Here is a 12,714-nt window from a genome sequence, read left to right on the forward strand (position 1 = left end):
TCACACGGGCCCGCAAGCCTTCTCTGGTACGCACCAAGTGGCAGCCCCGTCAGAGCCAGGAGACATCCCTGACAAGCCCATGACGGCACTTGGAACACAACGAGACAGTCCGTCCCCTGGAAGCCCATGGCATCACACTAGGACCTGTCCTCTCTGTGCCCTTCCCCCCACCGTACAAGCCATCAGCCGGCACAGTGTCTTGACACAAGCGTGAGGTGCACAGCACAGTCCACCTTTGGGCGCCTTTGTGAGGATCGGGCGAGTGGGTCACGCAGAGGAACTCCACCTGCGGGGACCGCAGCCTTAGCCTGAACTCTGCCGCCTGCCCCAAACCCCGACGGACGCTCCGGTTGCTCACCAAGCCAAAAGGCAGTGAAGGGGTAATGGCTCCCTGTCTGGCCTGGGCCTCTAATCAGAAACCACGGGGACTTCTGCTGTTCAGCTCTGAGACGCAGACCCCCGAGGGGTTTCGTCTGAAGCGGGAACCAGGCCCACGCCAGACACAAACGCCGTGAGCTCACGGGGCCTACGCCAGCGCCGACACCTAACCCTAGGATGCGAGCTGGCAGCCACGCCGTGCGAGAGGCCAGGCCATTCACCCAGGACCTCCGATTGACGGACGCCAACGAATGCGGAGAAGGGAACGAGCCCCAAGGCGAGAGGCTCTCACACGCTGACGCCCTGGGCTGGTGTTTGGACGAGTGTGACCAAGGGGAAGCTGTCCCTCACTCCTGCCGTCCCTGGGGAAGGACAAACGTGCTGGACCTCAGTTTCGATGAGAACGACGGTAGTGAGTTCTCACTCATTTTGTTCAGATTTTCCAAGGAATGCATATGAGGGAGTCATCATCGATCCGAGCACATTCTGGGAACCTGGAACAAGTCAGAGGACAGGCTGGCCGGCTCAGCGGGTGAGCCCATCGCCTCCGAGTCCGCCAGCAGCCTGGAGAATCCAGAGCCAAGCCACCGAGCGAGAGGACAGTCGATCCACCCTTAGAGCACGAGCCCGCATGCCACTGGGGACAGCGCGACAGACAGCCTCTAAGGCAGGTCCACGAGAGCCCAGGGGCCCAAAGGCAGAACTGGCGACAACGTAAGGGCTTACCGTCCTGAGCCACCCACGGGCACCGTGCGCATCCTGGGCCTCATACTACTTCCGCCGTTCCCTCGCACCCTCGGCTCATCAAAGGACACGAAGGGTCTTCTCTCTCTGTGGCCGCAGCGAGCTTCGCACGGCACTTGCCCCCTGACAAGGGTAGAGGACATCACACCCGCCTGCTTGAGAAACGTACCCAGGGGGTCAGATAACAAGATCCAGGCCCAGAGTTTCCCCCTGGGTCACCTGCCATCTGCTTGTCCTCTACCTCTATCCCTTACGGGTGACCGAAGGCGTGTGTGACACCACGAGTGGAGGCAGGTATGCAGGACTGGGCGTGCGCGCGTGCGCCCGTGCGTGTGTGTTCGTGTGCGGAGACCTCGGCACCCTGAAAAAGCATGCCGTCCGCCCAGACGCCTGGCCTCGTGCCCCCACCACCCGATGCAGGAGACCGGTGACTTCCAAAGCGGGAACGCCAACTTTGACCTCTGGAGGCTGCTCAAATTGGGCCACGAGCTCCCTCTCTGAGAACCACTCCTTCTGAGCAAAGGGCACCGAGAAGCTACAAGTCAGCCTCGCGCCGACCGTGGACGTGATGTCAACGTGGACATCGTGTCCCCACGAGCCGCCTCAGGTGAACCGCACGTGACGGAAATGCGGCTGCCAGCAGAGCAAAATGACTGACAGGAAAGCTGGCCGCACGGGGACACGGGCAGCGAACACAAGCAGCCGTCTTCAACTGAAGTGGCCAAACGACTTCAGACCGGCTCCGGTTTGGCCTCACTAAGCCAAAGGCCCTCAGCGGGCCGGCAGGAGACCCCACTGGAACGGGTGGTCTTCAGCCACCACGACCCAGGGTAAAACCCGACTCAAACCACAGCAAATTCCGCCAGCCGGCGCACCTGGCACCTGGCATTTCCACAGCCAGCGGGTTGCCGGCTGGCCTGCTGGCCTTCTAGGAAACGTTCAAGCCCCTGCCTGCCTGCTCCAAACAAGCAGCATCCTCACGCCTGCAAAACAAGTCCCCCTCGTTGGAGCCCCCAACACTGCGGCTGCACGAGGGCCAGGGAGCCTCACGCGGGACGGCCCAAGGGAATTCTGACTGTGCATGAGTCGACCCCACCCCATTCAACCCTCTGACCCCTTCCCTTTGGCCCCCTGACACCCACAGACGATCTCACAGAGAGGACAAACGCTTCCTCCACGAAGACAAGACAAACAAGCAAACGAGGACCACAGCTCCCACACAAGGAGACGTGGTCCTCCTCCACGCTAGACGTCTGTCCCCGGGGCAGGGCGCCTAGGATCGCAGCACTCTCGGTCTCGGCCACGCCCACAGGCTTCCACAAAGGAATCCCAACCCCTGCCAAGGAGGATGTCAGCCACCCGGCCCAGGAACAGCAAAACTCTCCTGGAGTAACGCTTTCACTTGGAAGCTCCGTGCCCGAGGGGGCAAAGGGGCAGACAGAACGATCGCCTAAGCAATGTGGAGCAGAGGTGGCGGCGGGCAGTCCGTGGGCCTCTCGATCTCTTCAAGGCACCAGGAAGAGAACCAACTGAGCGCCACTCCTCAGGAAGTGAGATGCCACCTACCGTAAAGGTCCTCTACCTCCAGCGCATCCTCACGGACCCCGAAGCCTTCCCTGGCAGGCACCAGGCGGCAGCCCCCTTAGGCCCAACGGCACCCCTGGCAAGCCCACGGCAGAGGCTGGAACACAACCAGGCGTACAGCCTATGGAAGCCCGTGGAATCACGCTACGACCGGTCCTCTCCGTGCCCTACCCTCCCTGTCCACCGCGTCAGCCACCACAAGTGTCTTGATCTCAGTGCTGGGTCCACATCGCAGCCGATCTTGGGCCCCCTTTTGTGTCGACCGGGTGACGAGGTGCAATACAAGAGCTGCCAACGGCAGCACTGGGGCCTAGTTCCTCGGACCCCGCCCCCAAACCCACGGGCCGATCAAACCTCCTCACCGAGCAGCAAGGCAAGAACAGCTACTGCTACTTGCCTGGCCGAAACAGGGGCTCCGACCAGAAACCAGGGAAGAGTCTGCCGTTCGCCTTCGAGGACACAGACCCCCGGGGCTACGTCTCAAGCCAGAACCTGGCCAACACATACTCCCTGCCGGGAACTCCCTGGGCCTGTGGCAACGCCACCCTCTCCGACTCTACAACTGGGATGCCACCGGGCCGCCACGCCAGCAGCGGCTGCCATTCGACCAAGCCCCCTCGATTCGTGAACGCCCAACTAAAGCGGTCAAACTACTGATGCAAAGACGGAGACCCTAGGACGCTGACGCCCTGGTGGTGGCTGCACGAGCGTGATCAACGAGAAGCTGTCCCTCACTCCTGTCAACCTTTGGGGAAGACAAGGTGCTGGACCTCAGTTTCGATGAGAACGACGGTAGTGAGTTCTCACTCATGTGTTCAGATTTCCAAGGAATGCATTTGAGGGAGTCATCATCGATCCGAGCACCTTTCTGGGCAGCTGGAAGTTGTTCACAAGGGAGGCTAGGGTGGCGCAGCGGGTGAGCCCATCACCTCAGAGGCCGCCAGCAGCCTGGAGAATCCAGGATCCAAGCCAACGAGCAAGGGGAACTCTCCATCCACCCTTAGAGCCGGTGACCCCGCATGCCCCTGGGGACACGCGGACAAGAAGCCTCCAAGGACGCTCCACGAATCCTAAAGCCAACGGCATCAGCTGGGCGCAAAGGAATTTCTTACCGTCCTAAGCGATCCACGGGGCCGGCGCGCCCGTAAGCCACGCCTCTTCCGGGATTCCCTCGCATCTCCCGCTCAACGGAGGACAGGCAGCTCTTCTCTTCCTGGTCGACGGCAAGCTTTGCACGGAGATTCCACCTGAGAAGTGCAGACAAATCACATGGCTGCTTGAGAAACGTAGCCAGGGTCTTAGGGAACAAGATCCAGGCCAAGGATTCCCCCGGGGCAAGCCCTGCATCTTCCTGCCCTCTACCTCTTTCCCTCAGCCACGACGGAAGGCGTGTGTGTGTGGACACCACCAGGGCGGGACGGTGTGCAGCTAGGTGCGTGTGCGTGTCTTCGGGTGCGGAGGCCGAAGCCCCTGAAAAGGCTCGTCTTCCGCACCAGACCCCCTGGCCTCAAGCCCTGCCACACGACGGCGGAGGACCGGTGACTTCCCAAGAAACGACGCCAACTTTGACCCCTACTGTCAGGCGGCTGACCTCTAGGGAAGGCTGCTCCACTAGGCCCCAGACTCCCTCTGTCACAGCCACTCCTTCTGACCAACGGAAACGAGACGCTAGCAGGCACACGCTCCGCCCGATTGCGGATGCTAAGGCTAGCTGGACCTTGGGTCCCCGCAAGCCGCCCCACGTGAACCGCACTTGAGGCGAACGCAGGTGGCCACCGCCGTAACTAAACCGCCGACTCGAGGGCCTCCACCACGGGGACACGGGCTATAGGGAAGAAGCAGCCCATCTCAATCTGGAGTGGCCCCGCCACTTCAGGCCAGGTACCTCTTCGACCTAACTAATACGAAATGCCCACCGCGGGCCAGCAGGAAACCCGCCGGGAGGTGGAGGTCTACGGCCCACCATGACCCCACGCTAAAACCCGACTGAACCTCGAGCAAATTCCCATCCAGGGCCCTGGCATTTCCACAGCCGGCCGCTCTTTGGAACCTGGCCTTCCGGGAATCGGTCAACACACGGCTGCCCCGTCCAACAGCAGCACCCCCGGGCCTTCAAAACAAGTCCCCCAAGAGGTGCCTGGAACACTACACACACATCGGGGAGAAGTGAGCCTCAGGGAGGTCAGCCATGCAGGAATTTTGACTTTGCCTAACTCGACCACCAGCTTCAACCGTTGACGCCTTCTTCGACACCTCTTACACCACAAACGACCTCCCATGGCTCAAAGGCTGGCTTCACACCCAGGAAGACGAGAGCAAGACTTAAACTAGGACACGCACTCCACGCAAGGAGACGTGGACGTTTCCCAAGCTACACGTCTCTCCGGGGCAGTGCGCCTCGGGTCACAGCAACAGCCCCCGTCTCTGGCACGCCCACGGGCTTTCCACAGATACGGCTAAAGTCCTCCGAGGGGGAATGATCCAACTGTGCCAGGAAAAGTGGACCAGCCTGGAGGTACACTTTTCTCCTTGCAAACTCCGTGCCCAAGATCAGAGGGCAGAGGATCAGAGACAAACGTTCGCCTAAGGACTCCATGAGCAGCGGTGGCCGGCCCGCAGTCCCGAGCCAGTGGCCCTCTTCAAGGGACCAGGAAGGGAACCATTTGGCGCCACCACTCTGGAACAGACATGCCACCCACCACAAGGGTCACCTACCACAGTGCATACACACGGGCCCGCAAGCCTTCTCTGGTACGCACCAAGTGGCAGCCCCGTCAGAGCCAGGAGACATCCCTGACAAGCCCATGACGGCACTTGGAACACAACGAGACAGTCCGTCCCCTGGAAGCCCATGGCATCACACTAGGACCTGTCCTCTCTGTGCCCTTCCCCCCACCGTACAAGCCATCAGCCGGCACAGTGTCTTGACACAAGCCGTGAGGTGCACAGCACAGTCCACCTTTGGGCGCCTTTGGTGAGGATCGGGCGAGTGGGTCACGCAGAGGAACTCCACCTGCGGGACCGCAGCCTTAGCCTGAACTCTGCCGCCTGCCCCAAACCCCCGACGGACGCTCCGGTTGCCTCACCAAGCCAAAAAGGCAGTGAAGGGGTAATGGCTCCCTGTCTGGCCCTGGGCCTCTAATCAGAAACCACGGGGACTTCTGCTGTTCAGCTCTGAGACGCAGACCCCCGAGGGGTTTCGTCTGAAGCGGGAACCAGGCCCACGCAGACACAACGCCGTGAGCTCACGGGGCCTACGCCAGCGCCGACACCTAACCCTAGGATGCGAGCTGGCAGCCACGCCGTGCGAGAGCCAGGCCATTCACCCAGGACCTCCGATTGACGGACGCCCAACGAATGCGGAGAAGGGAACGAGCCCCAAGGCGAGAGGCTCTCACACGCTGACGCCCTGGGCTGGTGTTTGGACGAGTGTGACCAAGGGGAAGCTGTCCCTCACTCCTGCCGTCCCTGGGGAAGACAACGTGCTGGACCTCAGTTTCGATGAGAACGACGGTAGTGAGTTCTCACTCATTTTGTTCAGATTTTCCAAGGAATGCATATGAGGGAGTCATCATCGATCCGAGCACATTCTGGGAACCTGGAACAAGTCAGAGGACAGGCTGGCCGGCTCAGCGGGTGAGCCCATCGCCTCCGAGTCCGCCAGCAGCCTGGAGAATCCAGAGCCAAGCCACCGAGCGAGAGGAACAGTCGATCCACCCTTAGAGCACGAGCCCGCATGCCACTGGGGACACGCGGACAGACAGCCTCTAAGGCAGGTCCACGAGAGCCCAGGGCCAAAGGCAGAACTGGCGACAACGTAAGGCTTACCGTCCTGAGCCACCCACGGGCACCGTGCGCATCCTGGGCCACACTACTTCCGCCGTTCCCTCGCACCTCGGCTCATCAAAGGACACGAAGGTCTTCTCTCTCTGTGGCCGGCAGCGAGCTTCGCACGGCACTTGCCCCTGACAAGGGTAGAGACATCACACGCCTGCTTGAGAAACGTACCCAGGGGGTCAGATAACAAGATCCAGGCCAGAGTTTCCCCCGGGGTCACCTGCCATCTGCTTGTCCTCTACCTCTATCCCTTACGGGTGACCGAAGGCGTGTGTGACACCACGAGTGGAGGCAGGTATGCAGGACTGGGCGTGCGCGCGTGCGCCCGTGCGTGTGTGTTCGTGTGCGGAGACCTCGGCACCTGAAAAAGCATGCCGTCCGCACAGACGCCTGGCCTCGTGCCCCACCACCCGATGCAGGAGACCGGTGACTTCCAAAGCGGGAACGCCAACTTTGACCTCTGGAGGCTGCTCAAATTGGCCACGAGCTCCCTCTCTGAGAACCACTCCTTCTGAGCAAAGGGCACCGAGAAGCTACAGACAGCCTCGCGCCGACCGTGGACGTGATGTCAACGTGGACATCGTGTCCCCACGAGCCGCCTCAGGTGAACCGCACGTGACGGAAATGCGGCTGCCAGCAGAGCAAAATGACTGACAGGAAAGCTGGCCGCACGGGGACACGGGCAGCAGAACACAAGCAGCCCGTCTTCAACTGAAGTGGCCAAACGACTTCAGACCGGGCTCCGGTTTGGCCTCACTAAGCCCAAAGGCCCTCAGCGGGCCGGCAGGAGACCCCACTGGAACGGGTGGTCTTCAGCCACCACGACCCAGGGTAAAACCCGACTCAAACCACAGCAAATTCCCGCCCGGGCACCTGGCACCTGGCATTTCCACAGCCAGCGGGTTGCCGGCTGGCCTGCTGGCCTTCTAGGAAACGTTCAAGCCCCTGCCTGCCTGCTCCAAACAAGCAGCATCCTCACGCCTGCAAAACAAGTCCCCCTCGTTGGAGCCCCCAACACTGCGGCTGCACGAGGGCCAGGGAGCCTCACGCGGGACGGCCCTAAGGGAATTCTGACTGTGCATGAGTCGACCCCACCCCATTCAACCTCTGACCCCTTCCCTTTGGCCCCCTGACACCACAGACGATCTCACAGAGAGGACAAACGCTTCCTCCACGAAGACAAGACAAACAAGCAAACGAGGACACAGCTCCCACACAAGGAGACGTGGTCCTCCTCCACGCTAGACGTCTGTCCCCGGGGCAGGGCGCCTAGGATCGCAGCACTCTCGGTCTCGGCCACGCCCACAGGCTTCCACAAAGGAATCCCAACCCCTGCCAGGAGGATGTCAGCCACCCGGCCCAGGAAAAGCAAACTCTCCTGGAGTAACGCTTTCACCTTGGAAGCTCCGTGCCCGAGGGGGCAAAGGGGCAGACAGAACGTTCGCCTAAGCAATGTGGAGCAGAGGTGGCTGGCGGGCAGTCGTGGGCCTCTCGATCTCTTCAAGGCACCAGGAAGAGAACCACTGAGCGCCACTCCTCAGGAAGTGAGATGCCACCTACCGTAAAGGTCCTCTACCTCAGCGCATCCTCACGGACCCCGAAGCCTTCCCTGGCAGGCACCAGGCGGCAGCCCCCTTAGGGCCCAACGGCACCCCTGGCAAGCCCACGGCAGAGGCTGGAACACAACCAGGCGGTACAGCCTATGGAAGCCCGTGGAATCACGCTACGACCGGTCCTCTCCGTGCCCTACCCTCCCTGTCCACCGCGTCAGCCACCACAGTGTCTTGATCTCAGTGCTGGGTCCACATCGCAGCCGATCTTGGGCCCCCTTTGTGTCGACCGGGTGACGAGGTGCAATACAAGAGCTGCCAACGGCAGCACTGGGGCCTAGTTCCTCGGACCCCGCCCCCAAACCCACGGGCCGATCAAACCTCCTCACCGAGCAGCAAGGCAAGAACAGCTACTGCTACTTGCCTGGCCGAAACAGGGGCTCCGACCAGAAACCAGGGAAGAGTCTGCCGTTCGCCTTCGAGACACAGACCCCCGGGGCTACGTCTCAAGCCAGAACCTGGCCAACACATACTCCCTGCCGGGAACTCCCTGGGCCTGTGGCAACGCCACCCTCTCCGACTCTACAACTGGGATGCCACCGGGCCGCCACGCCAGCAGCGGCTGGCCATTCGACCAAGCCCCTCCGATTCGTGAACGCCCAACTAAAGCGGTCAAACTACTGATGCAAAGACGGGAGACCCTAGGACGCTGACGCCCTGGTGGTGGCTGCACGAGCGTGATCAACGAGAAGCTGTCCCTCACTCCTGTCAACCTTGGGGAAGACAAGGTGCTGGACCTCAGTTTCGATGAGAACGACGGTAGTGAGTTCTCACTCATTGTGTTCAGATTTCCAAGGAATGCATTTGAGGGAGTCATCATCGATCCGAGCACCTTCTGGGCAGCTGGAAGTTGTCACAAGGGAGGCTGGGTGGCGCAGCGGGTGAGCCCATCACCTCAGAGGCCGCCAGCAGCCTGGAGAATCCAGGATCCAAGCCAACGAGCAAGGGGAACTCTCCATCCACCCTTAGAGCGTGACCCCGCATGCCCCTGGGGACACGCGGACAAGAAGCCTCCAAGGCCGCTCCACGAATCCTAAAGCCAACGGCATCAGCTGGGCGCAAAGGAATTCTTACCGTCCTAAGCGATCCACGGGGCCGGCGCGCACCGTAAGCCACGCCTCTTCCGGGATTCCCTCGCATCTCCGCTCAACGGAGGACAGGCAGCTCTTCTCTTCCTGGTCGACGGCAAGCTTTGCACGGAGATTCCACCTGAGAAGTGCAGACAAATCACATGGCTGCTTGAGAAACGTAGCCAGGGTCTTAGGGAACAAGATCCAGGCCAAGGATTCCCCCGGGGCAAGCCCTGCATCTTCCTGCCCTCTACCTCTTTCCCTCAGCCACGACGGAAGGCGTGTGTGTGTGACACCACCAGGGCGGGACGGTGTGCAGCTAGGTGCGTGTGCGTGTCTTCGGGTGCGGAGGCCGAAGCCCCTGAAAAGGCTCGTCTTCCGCACAGACCCCCTGGCCTCAAGCCCTGCCACACGACGGCGGAGGACCGGTGACTTCCCAAGAAACGACGCCAACTTTGACCCCTACTGGTCAGGCGGCTGACCTCTAGGGAAGGCTGCTCCACTAGGCCCCAGACTCCCTCTGTCACAGCCACTCCTTCTGACCAACGGAAAACGAGACGCTAGCAGGCACACGCTCCGCCCGATTGCGGATGCTAAGGCTAGCTGGACCTTGGGTCCCCGCAAGCCGCCCCACGTGAACCGCACTTGAGGCGAACGCAGTGGCCACCGCCGTAACTAAACCGCCGACTCGAGGGCCTCCACCACGGGGACACGGGCTATAGGGAAGAAGCAGCCCATCTCAATCTGGAGTGGCCCCGCCACTTCAGGCCAGGTACCTCTTCGACCTAACTAATACGAAATGCCCACCGCGGGCCAGCAGGAAACCCGCCGGGAGGTGGAGGTCTACGGCCACCATGACCCACGCTAAAACCCGACTGAACCTCGAGCAAATTCCCATCCAGGGCCCTGGCATTTCCACAGCCGGCCGCTCTTTGGAACCTGGCCTTCCGGGAATCGGTCAACACACGGCTGCCCCGTCCAAAGCAGCACCCCCGGGCCTTCAAAACAAGTCCCCCAAGAGGTGCCTGGAACACTACACACACATCGGGGAGAAGTGAGCCTCAGGGAGGTCAGCCATGCAGGAATTTTGACTTTGCCTAACTCGACCCACCAGCTTCAACCGTTGACGCCTTCTTCGACACCTCTTACACCACAAACGACCTCCCATGGCTCAAAGGCTGGCTTCACCCAGGAAGACGAGAGCAAGACTTAAACTAGGACACGCACTCCACGCAAGGAGACGTGGACGTTTCCCAAGCTACACGTCTCTCCGGGGCAGTGCGCCTCGGGTCACAGCAACAGCCCCCGTCTCTGGCACGCCCACGGGCTTCCACAGATACGGCTAAAGTCCTCCGAGGGGGAATGATCCAACTGTGCCAGGAAAAGTGGACCAGCCTGGAGGTACACTTTCTCCTTGCAAACTCCGTGCCCAAGATCAGAGGGCAGAGGATCAGAGACAACGTTCGCCTAAGGACTCCATGAGCAGCGGTGGCCGGCCCGCAGTCCCGAGCCAGTGGCCCTCTTCAAGGGACCAGGAAGGGAACCATTTGGCGCCACCACTCTGGAACAGACATGCCACCCACCACAAGGGTCACCTACCACAGTGCATACACACGGGCCCGCAAGCCTTCTCTGGTACGCACCAAGTGGCAGCCCCGTCAGAGCCAGGAGACATCCCTGACAAGCCCATGACGGCACTTGGAACACAACGAGACAGTCCGTCCCCTGGAAGCCCATGGCATCACACTAGGACCTGTCCTCTCTGTGCCCTTCCCCCCACCGTACAAGCCATCAGCCGGCACAGTGTCTTGACACAAGCGTGAGGTGCACAGCACAGTCCACCTTTGGGCGCCTTTGTGAGGATCGGGCGAGTGGGTCACGCAGAGGAACTCCACCTGCGGGACCGCAGCCTTAGCCTGAACTCTGCCGCCTGCCCCAAACCCCGACGGACGCTCCGGTTGCCTCACCAAGCCAAAAGGCAGTGAAGGGGTAATGGCTCCCTGTCTGGCCTGGGCCTCTAATCAGAAACCACGGGGACTTCTGCTGTTCAGCTCTGAGACGCAGACCCCCGAGGGGTTTCGTCTGAAGCGGGAACCAGGCCCACGCAGACACAACGCCGTGAGCTCACGGGGCCTACGCCAGCGCCGACACCTAACCCTAGGATGCGAGCTGGCAGCCACGCCGTGCGAGAGCCAGGCCATTCACCCAGGACCTCCGATTGACGGACGCCCAACGAATGCGGAGAAGGGAACGAGCCCCAAGGCGAGAGGCTCTCACACGCTGACGCCCTGGGCTGGTGTTTGGACGAGTGTGACCAAGGGGAAGCTGTCCCTCACTCCTGCCGTCCCTGGGGAAGACAACGTGCTGGACCTCAGTTTCGATGAGAACGACGGTAGTGAGTTCTCACTCATTTTGTTCAGATTTTCCAAGGAATGCATATGAGGGAGTCATCATCGATCCGAGCACATTCTGGGAACCTGGAACAAGTCAGAGGACAGGCTGGCCGGCTCAGCGGGTGAGCCCATCGCCTCCGAGTCCGCCAGCAGCCTGGAGAATCCAGAGCCAAGCCACCGAGCGAGAGGAACAGTCGATCCACCCTTAGAGCACGAGCCCGCATGCCACTGGGGACACGCGGACAGACAGCCTCTAAGGCAGGTCCACGAGAGCCCAGGGCCAAAGGCAGAACTGGCGACAACGTAAGGCTTACCGTCCTGAGCCACCCACGGGCACCGTGCGCATCCTGGGCCACACTACTTCCGCCGTTCCCTCGCACCTCGGCTCATCAAAGGACACGAAGGTCTTCTCTCTCTGTGGCCGGCAGCGAGCTTCGCACGGCACTTGCCCCTGACAAGGGTAGAGACATCACACGCCTGCTTGAGAAACGTACCCAGGGGGTCAGATAACAAGATCCAGGCCAGAGTTTCCCCCGGGGTCACCTGCCATCTGCTTGTCCTCTACCTCTATCCCTTACGGGTGACCGAAGGCGTGTGTGACACCACGAGTGGAGGCAGGTATGCAGGACTGGGCGTGCGCGCGTGCGCCCGTGCGTGTGTGTTCGTGTGCGGAGACCTCGGCACCTGAAAAAGCATGCCGTCCGCACAGACGCCTGGCCTCGTGCCCCACCACCCGATGCAGGAGACCGGTGACTTCCAAAGCGGGAACGCCAACTTTGACCTCTGGAGGCTGCTCAAATTGGCCACGAGCTCCCTCTCTGAGAACCACTCCTTCTGAGCAAAGGGCACCGAGAAGCTACAGACAGCCTCGCGCCGACCGTGGACGTGATGTCAACGTGGACATCGTGTCCCCACGAGCCGCCTCAGGTGAACCGCACGTGACGGAAATGCGGCTGCCAGCAGAGCAAAATGACTGACAGGAAAGCTGGCCGCACGGGGACACGGGCAGCAGAACACAAGCAGCCCGTCTTCAACTGAAGTGGCCAAACGACTTCAGACCGGGCTCCGGTTTGGCCTCACTAAGCCCAAAGGCCCTCA

The 12,714-nt window shown here is 61.3% G+C and overlaps 5 non-coding genes across 5 annotated transcripts; all 5 read right to left on the reverse strand.

The window, feature by feature from the left end:
• Positions 1-761: 761 nt before the first annotated feature.
• On the reverse strand, positions 762-855 carry LOC131406571 (small nucleolar RNA SNORD116). Its single transcript, XR_009220210.1, has one exon. It is a non-coding gene; the product is annotated as a small nucleolar RNA SNORD116 (small nucleolar RNA).
• Positions 856-3,472: 2,617 nt separating this feature from the next.
• LOC131406655 (small nucleolar RNA SNORD116) lies at positions 3,473-3,564 on the reverse strand. Its single transcript, XR_009220287.1, has one exon. It is a non-coding gene; the product is annotated as a small nucleolar RNA SNORD116 (small nucleolar RNA).
• Positions 3,565-6,193: 2,629 nt separating this feature from the next.
• LOC131406573 (small nucleolar RNA SNORD116) lies at positions 6,194-6,287 on the reverse strand. The gene has a single exon (XR_009220211.1). It is a non-coding gene; the product is annotated as a small nucleolar RNA SNORD116 (small nucleolar RNA).
• Positions 6,288-8,886: 2,599 nt separating this feature from the next.
• On the reverse strand, positions 8,887-8,979 carry LOC131406624 (small nucleolar RNA SNORD116). Its single transcript, XR_009220258.1, has one exon. It is a non-coding gene; the product is annotated as a small nucleolar RNA SNORD116 (small nucleolar RNA).
• A 2,610-nt stretch (positions 8,980-11,589) lies between these two features.
• Positions 11,590-11,683, reverse strand: LOC131406574 (small nucleolar RNA SNORD116). Its single transcript, XR_009220212.1, has one exon. It is a non-coding gene; the product is annotated as a small nucleolar RNA SNORD116 (small nucleolar RNA).
• Between the last annotated feature and the right edge of the window lie 1,031 nt (positions 11,684-12,714).

The sequence above is a fragment of the Diceros bicornis genome, chromosome 5, assembly GCF_020826845.1.
Source record: "Diceros bicornis minor isolate mBicDic1 chromosome 5, mDicBic1.mat.cur, whole genome shotgun sequence".
Classification (NCBI taxonomy): domain Eukaryota; kingdom Metazoa; phylum Chordata; class Mammalia; order Perissodactyla; family Rhinocerotidae; genus Diceros; species Diceros bicornis.